Source organism: Scyliorhinus canicula, chromosome 4 (genome assembly GCF_902713615.1).
Source record: "Scyliorhinus canicula chromosome 4, sScyCan1.1, whole genome shotgun sequence".
In the NCBI taxonomy this organism is placed as follows: Eukaryota; Metazoa; Chordata; class Chondrichthyes; order Carcharhiniformes; family Scyliorhinidae; genus Scyliorhinus; species Scyliorhinus canicula.
This window is the reverse complement of record NC_052149.1, coordinates 123,930,412-123,943,647: the sequence shown is the minus strand read 5'-3', so window position 1 is coordinate 123,943,647 and position 13,236 is coordinate 123,930,412. Positions and strand designations below refer to the sequence as shown.

At 60.6% G+C, this 13,236-nt stretch overlaps 1 protein-coding gene across 8 annotated transcripts in view; it reads left to right on the top strand.

Annotated features, from left to right (window-relative positions):
• LOC119964940 (uncharacterized protein KIAA1614-like) overlaps positions 1-13,236 on the top strand; it is a 180,178-nt gene that overhangs the window by 150,789 nt on the left and 16,153 nt on the right. The window lies entirely within an intron of this gene.

Genomic DNA, 13,236 nt, shown 5'->3' with positions numbered 1-13,236 from the left:
GGTGTACCTACACCAACTGGACTGCAGCGGTTTAAGAAGGCAGCTGACCACCATCTTCTCAAGCGACAATTAGGAATGGGCGATAAATGCTGGCCTGGCCAGCGATTCCCACATCCCGTCAAAGAATTAACTTCCGAAACTTGTATTGGGAATCCTGACTGAGTGGGCCACACTCTGATGTATCAGTGCTACACAATGAAAATATCCCTTAATTCCTTCACAGTCACCAAATGTAAAAATGTGTTTCAGATTTCCACACTGTGTTCGCAAGTCCTACATTTATTGCTCATTCCTAGTTGTCCCTGAAAGGATGCAGGTGGACCTTTTTCAACCAGCGGTAGTTGTTTGATACAAATGAGTGGGTCGGCCATTTCAGAGGCAGTTAACAGATAATCACGTTGCAGTGGGTCAGGAATCACGGAGATGGTAGGGATGGCAGAGAGTGAGGGAGAGGGTAGGGATGGCAGAGAGAGAGAGAGGGTAGGGATGGCAGAGAGAGAGGGTAGGGATGGCAGAGAGAGAGAGAGAGGGTAGGGATGGCAGAGAGAGAGAGAGATGGTAGGGATGGCAGAGAGTGAGGGAGAGGGTAGGGATGGCAGAGAGTAAGGGAGAGGGTAGGGATGGCAGAGTAAGAGAGGGTAGGGATGGCAGAGAGTGAGAGAGGGTAGGGATGGCAGAGAGTGAGGGAGAGGGTAGGGATGGCAGAGAGTGAGAGAGAGGGTAGGGATGGCAGAGAGAGAGAGGGTAGGGATGGCAGAGAGTGAGAGAGGGTAGGGATGGCAGAGAGTGAGGGAGAGGGTAGGGATGGCAGAGAGTGAGGGAGAGGGTAGGGATGTCAGAGAGAGAGAGAGGGTAGGGATGGCAGAGAGAGAGAGAGGGTAGGGATGGCAGAGAGTGACAGAGAGGGTAGGGATGGCAGAGAGTGAGAGAGAGGGTAGGGATGGCAGAGAGTGACAGAGAGGGAGGGATGGCAGAGAGTGCGAGAGAGGGTAGGGATGACAGAGAGTGACAGAGAGGGTAGGGATGGCAGAGAGTGAGAGAGAGGGTAGGGATTGCAGAGAGTGAGAGAGAGGGTAGGGATGGCAGAGAGTGACAGAGAGGGTAGGAGTGGCAAAGAGTGAGAGACAGGGTAGGGATGGCAGAGAGTGAGGGAGAGGGTAGGGATGGCAGAGAGTGAGGGAGAGGGTAGGGATGGCAGAGTGAGAGAGGGTAGGGATGGCAGAGAGAGAGAGAGGGTAGGGATGGCAGAGAGAGAGAGGAGGTAGGGATGGCAGAGAGTGAGGGAGAGGGTAGGGATGGCAGAGAGAGAGAGAGGGTATGGATGGCAGAGAGAGAGGGTAGGGATGGCAGAGAGAGAGAGAGGGTAGGGATGGCAGAGAGAGAGAGAGGGTAGGGATGGCAGAGAGTGAGGGAGAGGGCAGGGATGGCAGAGAGAGACGGAGCGGGTAGGGATGGCAGAGAGTGACAGAGAGGGTAGGGATGGCAGAGAGTGACAGAGCGGGTAGGGATGGCAGAGAGTGACAGAGAGGGTAGGGATGGCAGGGAGTGAGAGAGAGGGTAGGGATGGCAGAGAGTGAGAGATGGGTAGGGCTGGCAGAGAGTGAGAGAGAGGGTAGGGATGGCAGAGAGTGAGAGAGAGGTAAGGGAAGGCAGAGAGAGAAGGTAGGGATGGCAGAGAGTGAGAGAGAGGGTAGGGATGGCAGAAAGTGACAGAGAGGGTAGGGATGGCAGAGAGTGACAGAGAGGGTAGGGATGGCAGAGAGTGACAGAGAGGGTAGGGATGGCAGAGAGTGAACGAGAGGGTAGGGATGGCAGAGAGTGACAGAGCGGGTAGGGATGGCAGAGAGTGACAGAGCGGGTAGGGATGGCAGCGAGTGACAGAGCGGGTAGGGATGGCAGAGAGTGACAGAGCGGGTAGGGATGGCAGAGAGTGACAGAGCGGGTAGGGATGGCAGAGAGTGACAGAGCGGGTAGGGATGGCAGAGAGTGACAGAGTGGGTAGGGATGGCAGAGAGTGACAGAGAGGGTAGGGATGGCAGAGAGTGACAGAGAGGGTAGGGATGGCAGAGAGTGACAGAGAGGGTAGGGATGGCAGAGAGTGAGGGAGAGGGTAGGGATGGCAGGGAGCGACAGAGAGGGTAGGGATGGCAGAGAGTGAGGGAGAGGGTAGGGGTGGCAGAGAGAGACAGATAGGGTAGGGATGGCAGAGAGTGACAGAGGGTAGGGGTGGCAGAGAGTGACGGAGAGGGTAGGGGTGGCAGAGAGTGACAGAGAGGGTAGGAGTGGCAAAGAGTGACAGAGAGGGTAGGGATGGCAGAGTGACAGAGAGGGTAGGGATGGCAGAGAGAGAGGGAGGGATGGCAGAGAGTGACAGAGAGGGAGGGATGGCAGAGAGTGACAAAGAGGGAGGGATGGCAGAGAGTGACAGAGAGGGAGGGATGGCAGAGAGTGAGAGATGGGTAGGGATGGCAGAGAGTGAGAGAGAGGGAGGGATGGCAGAGAGTGAGAGAGAGGGAGGGATGGCAGAGAGAGAAAGAGAGAGGGTAGGGATGGCAGAGAGTGAGAGAGAGGGAGGGATGGCAGAGAGAGAAAGAGAGAGGGTAGGGATGGCAGAGAGTGAGAGAGAGGGAGGGATGGCAGAGAGAGAAAGAGAGAGGGTAGGGATGGCAGAGAGAGAGAGAGAGGGTAGGGATGGCAGAGAGTGAGAGAGAGGGAGGGATGGCAGAGAGAGCGAGGGAGGGATGGCAGAGAGTGACAGAGAGGGTAGGGATGGCAGAGAGTGAGAGAGAGGGTAGGGATGGCAGAGAGGGTAGTGATGGCAGAGAGTGACAGAGAGGGTAGGGATGGCAGAGAGTGACAGAGAGGGTAGGGATGGCAGAGAGTGACAGAGAGGGTAGGGATGGCAGAGAGAGAGGGTAGGGATGGCAGAGAGTGAGAGCGGGTAGGGGTGGCAGAGAGTGATGGAGGGTAGGGATGGCAGAGAGTGCCAGAGAGGGTAGGGATGGCAGAGAGTGACAGAGATGATAGGGGTGGCAGAGAGTGACAGAGAGGGTAGGGATGGCAGAGAGAGTGACAGAGGGGGTAGGCATGGCAGAGAGAGAGAGAGGGTAGGTGTGGCAGAGAGTGACAGAGAGGGTCGGGGTGGCAGAGAGTGAGAGAGAGGGTAGGGATGGCAGAGAGTGTGAGAGAGAGGGTAGTGATGGCAGAGAGTGACAGAGAGGGCAGGGATGGCAGAGAGAGAGAGAGGGTAGGGGTAGCAGAGAGTGACAGAGACGGTACTGGTGGCAGAGAGTGAGAGAGAGGGTAGGGATGGCAGAGAGTGAGAGAGAGGGAGGGATGGCAGAGAGTGAGAGGGTAGGGATGGCAGAGAGTGACAGAGAGGGTAGGGATGGCAGAGAGCGAGGGTAGGGATGGCAGAGTGGCAGAGGGTAGGGATGGCAGAGAGTGAGAGAGAGGGTAGGGATGGCAGAGAGTGAGGGAGAGGGTAGGGATGGCAGAGAGTGAGGGAGAGGGTAGGGATGGCAGAGAGTGAGAGAGAGGGTAGGGATGGCAGAGAGTGAGAGAGAGGGTAGGGATGGCAGAGGGTGACAGAGAGGGTAGGGATGGCAGAGAGTGAGAGAGGGTAGGGATGGCAGAGAGTGACAGAGAGGGTAGGGATGGCAGAGAATGAGAGAGGGTAGGGATGGCAGAGAGTGAGGGAGAGGGTAGGGATGGCAGAGAGTGAGAGAGGGTAGGGATGGCAGAGAGTGAGGGAGAGGGTAGGGATGGCAGAGAGTGACAGAGGGTAGGGATGGCAGAGAGTGAAAGAGAGGGTAGGGATGGCAGAGAGTGAGAGAGAGGGTAGTGATGGCAGAGAGTGACAGAGAGGGTACTGGTGGCAGAGAGTGAGAGAGAGGGAGGGATGGCAGAGAGTGAGAGGGTAGGGATGGCAGAGAGTGACAGAGAGGGTGGGGTGGCAGAGAGTGACAGAGAGGGTACTGGTGGCAGAGAGTGAGAGAGAGGGTAGGGATGGCAGAGAGTGAGAGAGAGGGAGGGATGGCAGAGAGTGAGAGGGTAGGGATGGCAGAGAGTGACAGAGAGGGTAGGGGTGGCAGAGAGCGAGGGTAGGGATGGCAGAGTGACAGAGGGTAGGGATGGCAGAGAGTGAGAAAGGGTAGGGCTGGCAGAGAGTGAGAGAGAGGGTAGGGATGGCAGAGAGTGAGGGAGAGGGTAGGGATGGCAGAGAGTGAGAGAGAGGGTAGGGATGGCAGAGAGTGAGAGAGAGGGTAGGGATGGCAGAGAGTGAGAGAGAGGGTAGGGATGGCAGAGGGTGACAGAGAGAGTAGGGATGGCAGAGAATGAGAGAGGGTAGGGATGGCAGAGAGTGAGGGAGAGGGTAGGGATGGCAGAGAGTGAGAGAGGGTAGGGATGGCAGAGAGTGACAGAGAGGGTAGGGATGGCAGAGAGTGAGGGAGAGGGTAGGGATGGCAGAGAGTGAGAGAGAGGGTAGGGATGGCAGAGAGTGAGAGAGAGGGTAGGGATGGCAGAGAGAGAGAGAGGGGTAGGGATGGCAGAGAGTGAGGGAGAGGGTAGGGATGGCAGAGAGTGAGAGAGAGGGTAGGGATGTCAGAGAGTGAGAGAGAGGGTAGGGATGGCAGAGAGAGAGAGAGAGGGTAGGGATGGCAGAGAGTGAGAGAGAGGGTAGGGATGGCAGAGAGAGAGAGAGAGGGTAGGGATGGCAGATTTCATGTGGGTCTTCCCCAGAACATGACAACTGAATGATCACTTTACAAACCGTGGATCTAAATTTTAAGATCTATTTTTTAATTTTATATTCACAAACAGCCATCGCACTACGTCAGGATAGTTCAATGACATCGTCATGGCAATTCTTGCATTTAAATAATGGATATGTATTTTTTGCCTTTCATAACCTCAGGACGATCCAAACTAGTTCATAGAAAATTCATTACTTTTCACATATGGTCACTAGTTTAGGGTCAGAGATCGGGGCAGCAAATCAGTGCACAGCAAGATCCAACAACAATGAGATGGTGACCACAAGACCTGTCCTACTGACCTCCACTCCCTGTGTGACCCACCCTCCATCCCTCACTACCCGCGTAACCCACCCTCGGTCCCTCACTCCCTGTGTGACCCACCCTCCATCCCTCACTACCCGCGTAACCCACCCTCGGTCCCTCACTCCCTGTGTGACCCACCCTCCATCCCTCACTACCCCGCGTAACCCACCCTCGGTCCCTCACTCCCTGTGTGACCCACCCTCCATCCCTCACAGCCCGCGTAACCCACCCTCCATTCCTCTCCCTGTGTGACCCACTCTCCATCCCTCTCCTGTGTGACCCACCCTCCATCCCTCTCCCTGTGTGACCCACTCTCCATCCCTCTCCCTGTGTGACCCACCCTCCATCCCTCTCCCTGTGTGACCCACTCTCCATCCCTCTCCCTGTGTGACCCACCCTCGTCCCTCACTGCCCGCGTAACCCACACCTCCATCCCTCTCCCTGTGTGACCCACCCTCCATCCCTCTAACCCCTGTGTAACCCACCCTCCATCCATCTCCCTGTGTAACCCACCCTCCATCCATCTCCCTCTGTGACCCACCCTCCATCTCGCTCCCCGCGTAACCCACCTCCATCCATCTCCCTGTGTAACCCACCCTCCATCCCTCTCCCTGTGTGACCCACCCTCCATCCCTCTCCCTGTGTGACCCACCCTCCATCCCTCTCCCTGTGTAACCCATCCTCCATCCCTCTCCCTGTGTGACCCACCCTCCATCCATCTCCCTGTGTGACCCACCCTCCCTCCCTCTCCCTGTGTAACCATCCTCCATCCCTCTCCCTGTGTGACCCACCCTCCATCCATCTCCCTGTGTGACCCACCCTCCATCCCTCACTCCCTGTGTGACCCACCCTCTATCCCTCTCCTGCGTAACCCACCCTCCATCTTCTCCCTGTGTGACCCACCCATCCATCCCTCACTCCCTGTGTGACCCGCCCTCCATCCCTCTCCCTGTGTAACCCACCCTCCATCCCTCACTACCCCGCGTAACCCACCCTCCATCCCTCACTCCCTGTGTAACCCACCCTCCATCCTTCACTACCCGCATAACCCACCCTCCATCCCTCTCCCTGTGTCACCCACCCTCCATCCCTCTCTCTGTGTAACCCACCCTCCATCCCTTACGGCCCGTGTAGCCCACCCTCATTCCCTCACTCCCTGTGTATCTCACCCTCAGTCCCTCACTGCCCGTGTAACCCACCCTCCATCCCTCACTCCCTGTGTGACCCACCCTCCATCCCTCACTCCCTGTGTGACCCACCCTCCATCCCTCACTACCCGCGTAACCCACCCTCCATCCCTCACTCCCTGTGTAACCCACCCTCCATCCCTCTCCCTGTGTAACCCACCCTCCATCCCTCTCCCTGTGTAACCCACCCTCCACCCTCTCCCTGTGTAACCCACCCTCCATCCCTCTCCCTGTGAACCCACCTCCATCCCTCTCCTGTGTAATCCACCCTCCATCCCTCTCCCTGTGTAACCCACCCTCGGTCCCTCACTCCTGTGTAACCCACCCTCGGTCCCTCACTCCCTGTGTAACCCACTCTCCATCCCTCTCCCTGTGTAACCCACCCCCCATCCATCTTCCTGTGTGACCCACCCTCGGTCTCTCACTCCCTGTGTGACCCACCCTCCATCCCTCACTGCCCGTGTAACCCACGCTCCATCCCTCTCCCTGTGTGACCCACCCTCCATCCCTCACTGCCCGTGTAACCCACCCTCCATCCCTCACTGCCCGTGTAACCCACCCTCCACCCTCTCCCTGTGTAACCCACCCTCCATCCCTCACTGCCCGTGTAACCCACCCTCCACCCTCTCCCTGTGTAACCCACCCTCCATCCCTCTCCCTGTGTAACCCACCCTCCATCCCTCTCCCTGTGTAACCCACCCCCCATCCCTCTTCCTGTGTGACCCACCCTCGGTCCCTCACTCCCTGTGTGACCCACCCTCCATTCCTCTCTCTGTGTAACCCACCCTCCATCCCTCACTCCCTGTGTGACCCCGCTCCATCCCTCTCCCTGTGTGACCCACCCTCCATCCCTCACTGCCCGCGTAACCCACCCTCCATCCCTCACTGCCCGTGTAACCCACCCTCCATCCCTCTCCCTGTGTAACCCACCCCCCATCCCCCTCCCTGTGTAACCCACCCTCCATTCCTCTCTCTGTGTAACCCACCCTCCATCCCTCACTGCCCGTGTAACCCACCCTCCACCCTCTCCCTGTGTAACCCACCCTCCATCCCTCTCCCTGTGTAACCCACCCTCCATCCCTCTCCCTGTGTAACCCACCCCCCATCCCTCTCCTGTGTGACCCACCCTCGGTCCCTCACTCCCTGTGTGACCCACCCTCCATTCCTCTCTCTGTGTAACCCACCCTCCATCCCTCACTCCCTGTGTGACCCCGCTCCATCCCTCTCCCTGTGTGACCCACCCTCCATCCCTCACTGCCCGCGTAACCCACCCTCCATCCCTCACTGCCCGTGTAACCCACCCTCCATCCCTCTCCCTGTGTAACCCACCCCCCATCCCCCTCCCTGTGTAACCCACCCTCCATCCCTCTCCCTGTGTAACCCACCCTCCATCCCTCACTACCTGTGTGACCCACCCTCCATCCATCTCCCTGTGTGACCCACCCTCGGTCCCTCATTCCCTGTGTGACCCACCCTCCATCCCTCTCCCTGTGTAACCCACCCTCCATCCCTCTCCCTGTGTGACCCACCCTCCATCCATCTCCCTGTGTAACCCACCCTCCATCCCTCACTCCCTGTGTGACCCACCCTCTATCCCTCTCCCTGTGTAACCCACCCTCCATCCCTCTCCCTGTGTAACCCACCCTCCATCCCTCTCCCTGTGTGACCCACCCTCCATCCATCACCCTGTGTAACCCACCCTCGGTCCCTCACTCCCTGTGTAACCCACCCTCCATCCCTCACTGCCCGTGTAACCCACCCTCCATCCATCTCCCTGTGTAACCCACCCTCCATCCATCTCCCTCTGTGACCCACCCTCCATCTCGCTCCCCACGTAACCCACCCTCCATCCATCTCCCTGTGTGACCCACCCTCCATCCCTCACTCCCTGTGTAACCCATCCTCCATCCCTCTCCCTGTGTGACCCACCCTCCATCCATCTCCCTGTGTGACCCACCCTCCATCCCTCTCCCTGTGTGACCCACCCTCCATCCCTCTCTCTGTGTGACCCACCCTCCATCCCTCTCCCTGTGTAACCCACCCTCCATCCCTCACTCCCTGTGTGACCCACCCTCTATCCCTCTCCCTGTGTAACCCACCCTCCATCCCTCTCCCTGTGTGACCCACCCTCCAGCCCTCACTCCCTGTGTGACCCGCCCTCCATCCCTCTCCCTGTGTGACCCACCCTCCATCCCTCACTACCCGCGTAACCCACCCTCCATCCCCCACTCCCTGTGTAACCCACCCTCCATCCTTCACTACCCGCATAACCCACCCTCCATCCCTCTCCCTGTGTCACCCACCCTCCATCCTTCTCTCTGTGTAACCCACCCTCCATTCCTTACGGCCCGTGTAGCCCACCCTCATTCCCTCACTCCCTGTGTATCTCACCCTCATTCCCTCACTCCCTGTATAACTCACCCTCCATCCCTCTCCTGTGTGACTTACCCTCAGTCCCTCACTGCCCGTGTAACCCACCCTCCATCCCTCTCCCTGTGTAACCCACCCTCCATCCCTCACTCCCTGTGTGACCCACCCTCCATCCCTCTCCCTGTGTGACCCACCCTCCATCCCTCACTCCCTGTGTGACCCACCCTCCATCCCTCACTACCCGCGTAACCCACCCTCCATCCCTCTCCCTGTGTAACCCACCCTCCATCCCTCTCCCTGTGTAACCCACCCTCCATCCCTCTCCCTGTGTAACCCACCCTCCATCCCTCTCCCTGTGTAACCCACCCTCCATCCCTCTCCCTGTGTAACCCACCCTCCATCCCTCTCCCTGTGTAACCCACCCTCCACCCTCTCCCTGTGTAACCCACCCTCCATCCCTCTCCCTGTGTAACCCACCCTCCATCCCTCTCCCTGTGTAACCCACCCTCCATCCCTCTCCCTGTGTAACCCACCCTCGGTCCCTCGCTCCCTGTGTAACCCACCCTCGGTCCCTCACTCCCTGTGTAACCTACTCTCCATCCCTCTCCCTGTGTAACCCACCCTCGGTCCCTCACTCCCTGTGTGACCCACCCCCCATCCATCTTCCTGTGTGACCCACCCTCGGTCTGTCACTCCCTGTGTGACCCACCCTCCATCCCTCACTGCCCGTGTAACCCACCCTCCATCCCTCTCCCTGTGTGACCCACCCTCCATCCCTCACTGCCCGTGTAACCCACCCTCCATCCCTCACTGCCCGTGTAACGCACCCTCCATCCCTCACTGCCCGTGTTACCCACCCTCCATCCCTCTCCCTGTGTAACCCACCCTTCCATCCCTCTCCCCGCGTAACCCACCCTCCATCCCTCTCCCTGTGTAGCCCACCCTCCATCCCTCACAGCCCGCATAACCCACCCTCGGTCCCTCACTCCCTCTGTGACCCACCCTCCATCCCTCTCCCCGTGTAACCCACCCCCCATCCCTCTCCCTGTGTGACCCACCCCCCATCCATCTCCCTGTGTGACCCACCCTCCATCCCTCACTGCCCGTGTAGCCCACCCTCCCTGTGTAACCAACCCTCATTCTCTCACTGCCTGTGTAACCCACCCTCTGACCCTCACTCCTTGTGTAACCCACCCTCTGACCCTCACTCCCTGTGTAACCCACCCTCTGACCCTCACTCCCTATGTAACCCACCCTCTGACCCTCACTCCCTGTGTAACCCACCCTCTGACCCTCACTCCCTGTGTAACCCACCCTCTGACCCTCACTCCCTGTGTAACCCACCCTCTGACCCTCACTCCCTGTGTAACCCACCCTCTGACCCTCACTCCCTGTGTAACCCACCCTCTGACCCTCACTCCCTGTGTAACCCACCCTCCGACCCTCACTCCCTGTGTGACCCACCCCCAACCCTCACTCCCTGTGTAACCCACCCTCTGACCCTCACTCCCTGTGTAACCCACCCTCTGACCCTCACTCCCTGTGTAACCCACCCTCCGACCCTCACTCCCTGTGTAACCCATCCTCCAACCCTCACTCCCTGTGTAACCCACCCTCCGACCCTCACTCCCTGTGTGACCCATCCTCATTCCCTCACTCCCTGTGTGACCCACCCCCCGACCCTCACTCCCAGTGTGACCCACCCCCCGACCCTCACTCCCAGTGTGACCCACCCTCTGACCCTCACCCCCTGTGTGACCCACCCCCCGACCCTCACTCCCAGTGTGACCCACCCCCCGACCCTCACTCCCAGTGTGACCCACCCTCTGACCCTCACCCCCTGTGTGACCCACCCCCCGACCCTCACTCCCAGTGTGACCCACCCTCTGACCCTCACCCCCTGTGTGACCCACCCTCCGACCCTCACTCCCTGTGTGACCCACCCTCTGACCCTCACTCCCTGTGTGACCCACCCTCCGACCCTCACTCCCTGTGTGACCCACCCTCTGACCCTCACTCCCTGTGTGACCCACCCTCTGACCCTCACTCCCTGTGTGACCCACCCCCCGACCCTCACTCCCTGTGTAACCCACCCTCCGACCCTCACTCCCTGTGTAACCCACCCTCTGACCCTCACTCCCTGTGTGACCCACCCCCGACCCTCACTCCCTGTGTAACCCACCCCCCGACCCTCACTCCCTGTGTAACCCACCCTCCGACCCTCACTCCCTGTGTGACCCACCCCCCGACCCTCACTCCCAGTGTGACCCACCCCCCGACCCTCACTCCCAGTGTGACCCACCCCCCGACCCTCACTCCCTGTGTGACCCACCCCCCGACCCTCACTCCCTGTGTGACCCACCCTCTGACCCTCACCCCCTGTGTGACCCACCCCCCGACCCTCACCCCCTGTGTGACCCACCCCCCGACCCTCACTCCCTGTGTGACCCACCCTCTAACCCTCACTCCCTGTGTGACCCACCCCCGACCCTCACTCCCTGTGTGACCCACCCCCCGACCCTCACTCCCTGTGTAACCCACCTCTGACCCTGACCCACTGTGTAACCCACCCCCTGACCCTCACTCCCTGTGTAACCCACCTCTGACCCTGACCCGCTGTGTAACCCACCCCCTGACCCTGACCCACTGTGTAACCCACCCTGACCCACTGTGTAACCCACCCCCTGACCCTGACCCACTGTGTAACCCACCCTGACCCACTGTGTAACCCACCCCGACCCTGACCCGCTGTGTATCCCACCCCCCGACCCTGACCCGCGGTGTGACCCACCCCCCGACCCTGACCCACTGTGTAACCCACCCCGACCCTGACCCGCGGTGTGACCCACCCCCCCGACCCTGACCCACTGTGTATCCCACCCCCCGACCCTGACCCGCTGTGTATCCCACCCCGACCCTGACACGCGGTGTGACCCACCCCCTGACCCTGACCCGCTGTGTAACCCACCCCGACCCTGACCCGCTGTGTAACCCACCCCCTGACCCTGACCCACTGTGTAACCCACCCTGACCCACTGTGTAACCCACCCCCTGACCCTGACCCACGGTGTAACCCACCCTCTGACCCTGACCCGCTGTGTATCCCACCCCCCGACCCTGACCCGCTGTGTATCCCACCCCCCGACCCTGACCCACTGTGTAACCCACCCCGACCCTGACACGCGGTGTGACCCACCCCCTGACCCTGACCCACTGTGTAACCCACCCTGACCCACTGTGTAACCCACCCCCTGACCCTGACCCACTGTGTAACCCACCCTGACCCACTGTGTAACCCACCTCTGACCCTGACCCGCTGTGTAACCCACCCCCTGACCCTGACCCACTGTGTAACCCACCCTGACCCACTGTGTAACCCACCCCCTGACCCTGACCCACTGTGTAACCCACCCTGACCCACTGTGTAACCCACCCCGACCCTGACCCGCTGTGTATCCCACCCCCCGACCCTGACCCGCGGTGTGACCCACCCCCCGACCCTGACCCACTGTGTAACCCACCCCGACCCTGACCCGCGGTGTGACCCACCCCCCGACCCTGACCCACTGTGTATCCCACCCCCCGACCCTGACCCGCTGTGTATCCCACCCCGACCCTGACACGCGGTGTGACCCACCCCCTGACCCTGACCCGCTGTGTAACCCACCCCGACCCTGACCCGCTGTGTAACCCACCCCCTGACCCTGACCCACTGTGTAACCCACCCTGACCCACTGTGTAACCCACCCCCTGACCCTGACCCACGGTGTAACCCACCCCCTGATCCTGACCCGCTGTGTATCCCACCCCCCGACCCTGACCCGCTGTGTATCCCACCCCCCGACCCTGACCCACTGTGTAACCCACCCCGACCCTGACACGCGGTGTGACCCACCCCCTGACCCTGACCCACTGTGTAACCCACCCTGACCCACTGTGTAACCCACCCCCTGACCCTGACCCACTGTGTAACCCACCCTGACCCACTGTGTAACCCACCCCGACCCTGACCCGCGGTGTGACCCACCCCCCGACCCTGACCCACTGTGTAACCCACCCCGACCCTGACCCGCTGTGTATCCCACCCCCCGACCCTGACCCGCTGTGTATCCCACCCCCCGACCCTGACCCGCTGTGTATCCCACCCCCCGACCCTGACCCGCTGTGTAACCCACCCTGACCCATTGTGTATCCCACCCCCCGACCCTGACCCGCTGTGTATCCCACCCCCCGACCCTGACCCGCTGTGTATCCCACCCCCCGACCCTGACCCGCTGTGTAACCCACCCCGACCCTGACCCACTGTGTAACCCACCCCCTGACCCTGACCCGCTGTGTAACCCACCCTGACCCATTGTGTATCCCACCCCCCGACCCTGACCCGCTGTGTATCCCACCCCCCGACCCTGACCCGCTGTGTATCCCACCCCCCGACCCTGACCCGCTGTGTAACCCACCCCGACCCTGACCCACTGTGTAACCCACCCTGACCCATTGTGTGACCCACCCCGACCCTGACCCGCTGTGTAACCCACCCCGACCCTGACCCGCTGTGTAACCCACCCCGACCCTGACCCACTGTGTAACCCACCCCGACCCTGACCCGCTGTGTAACC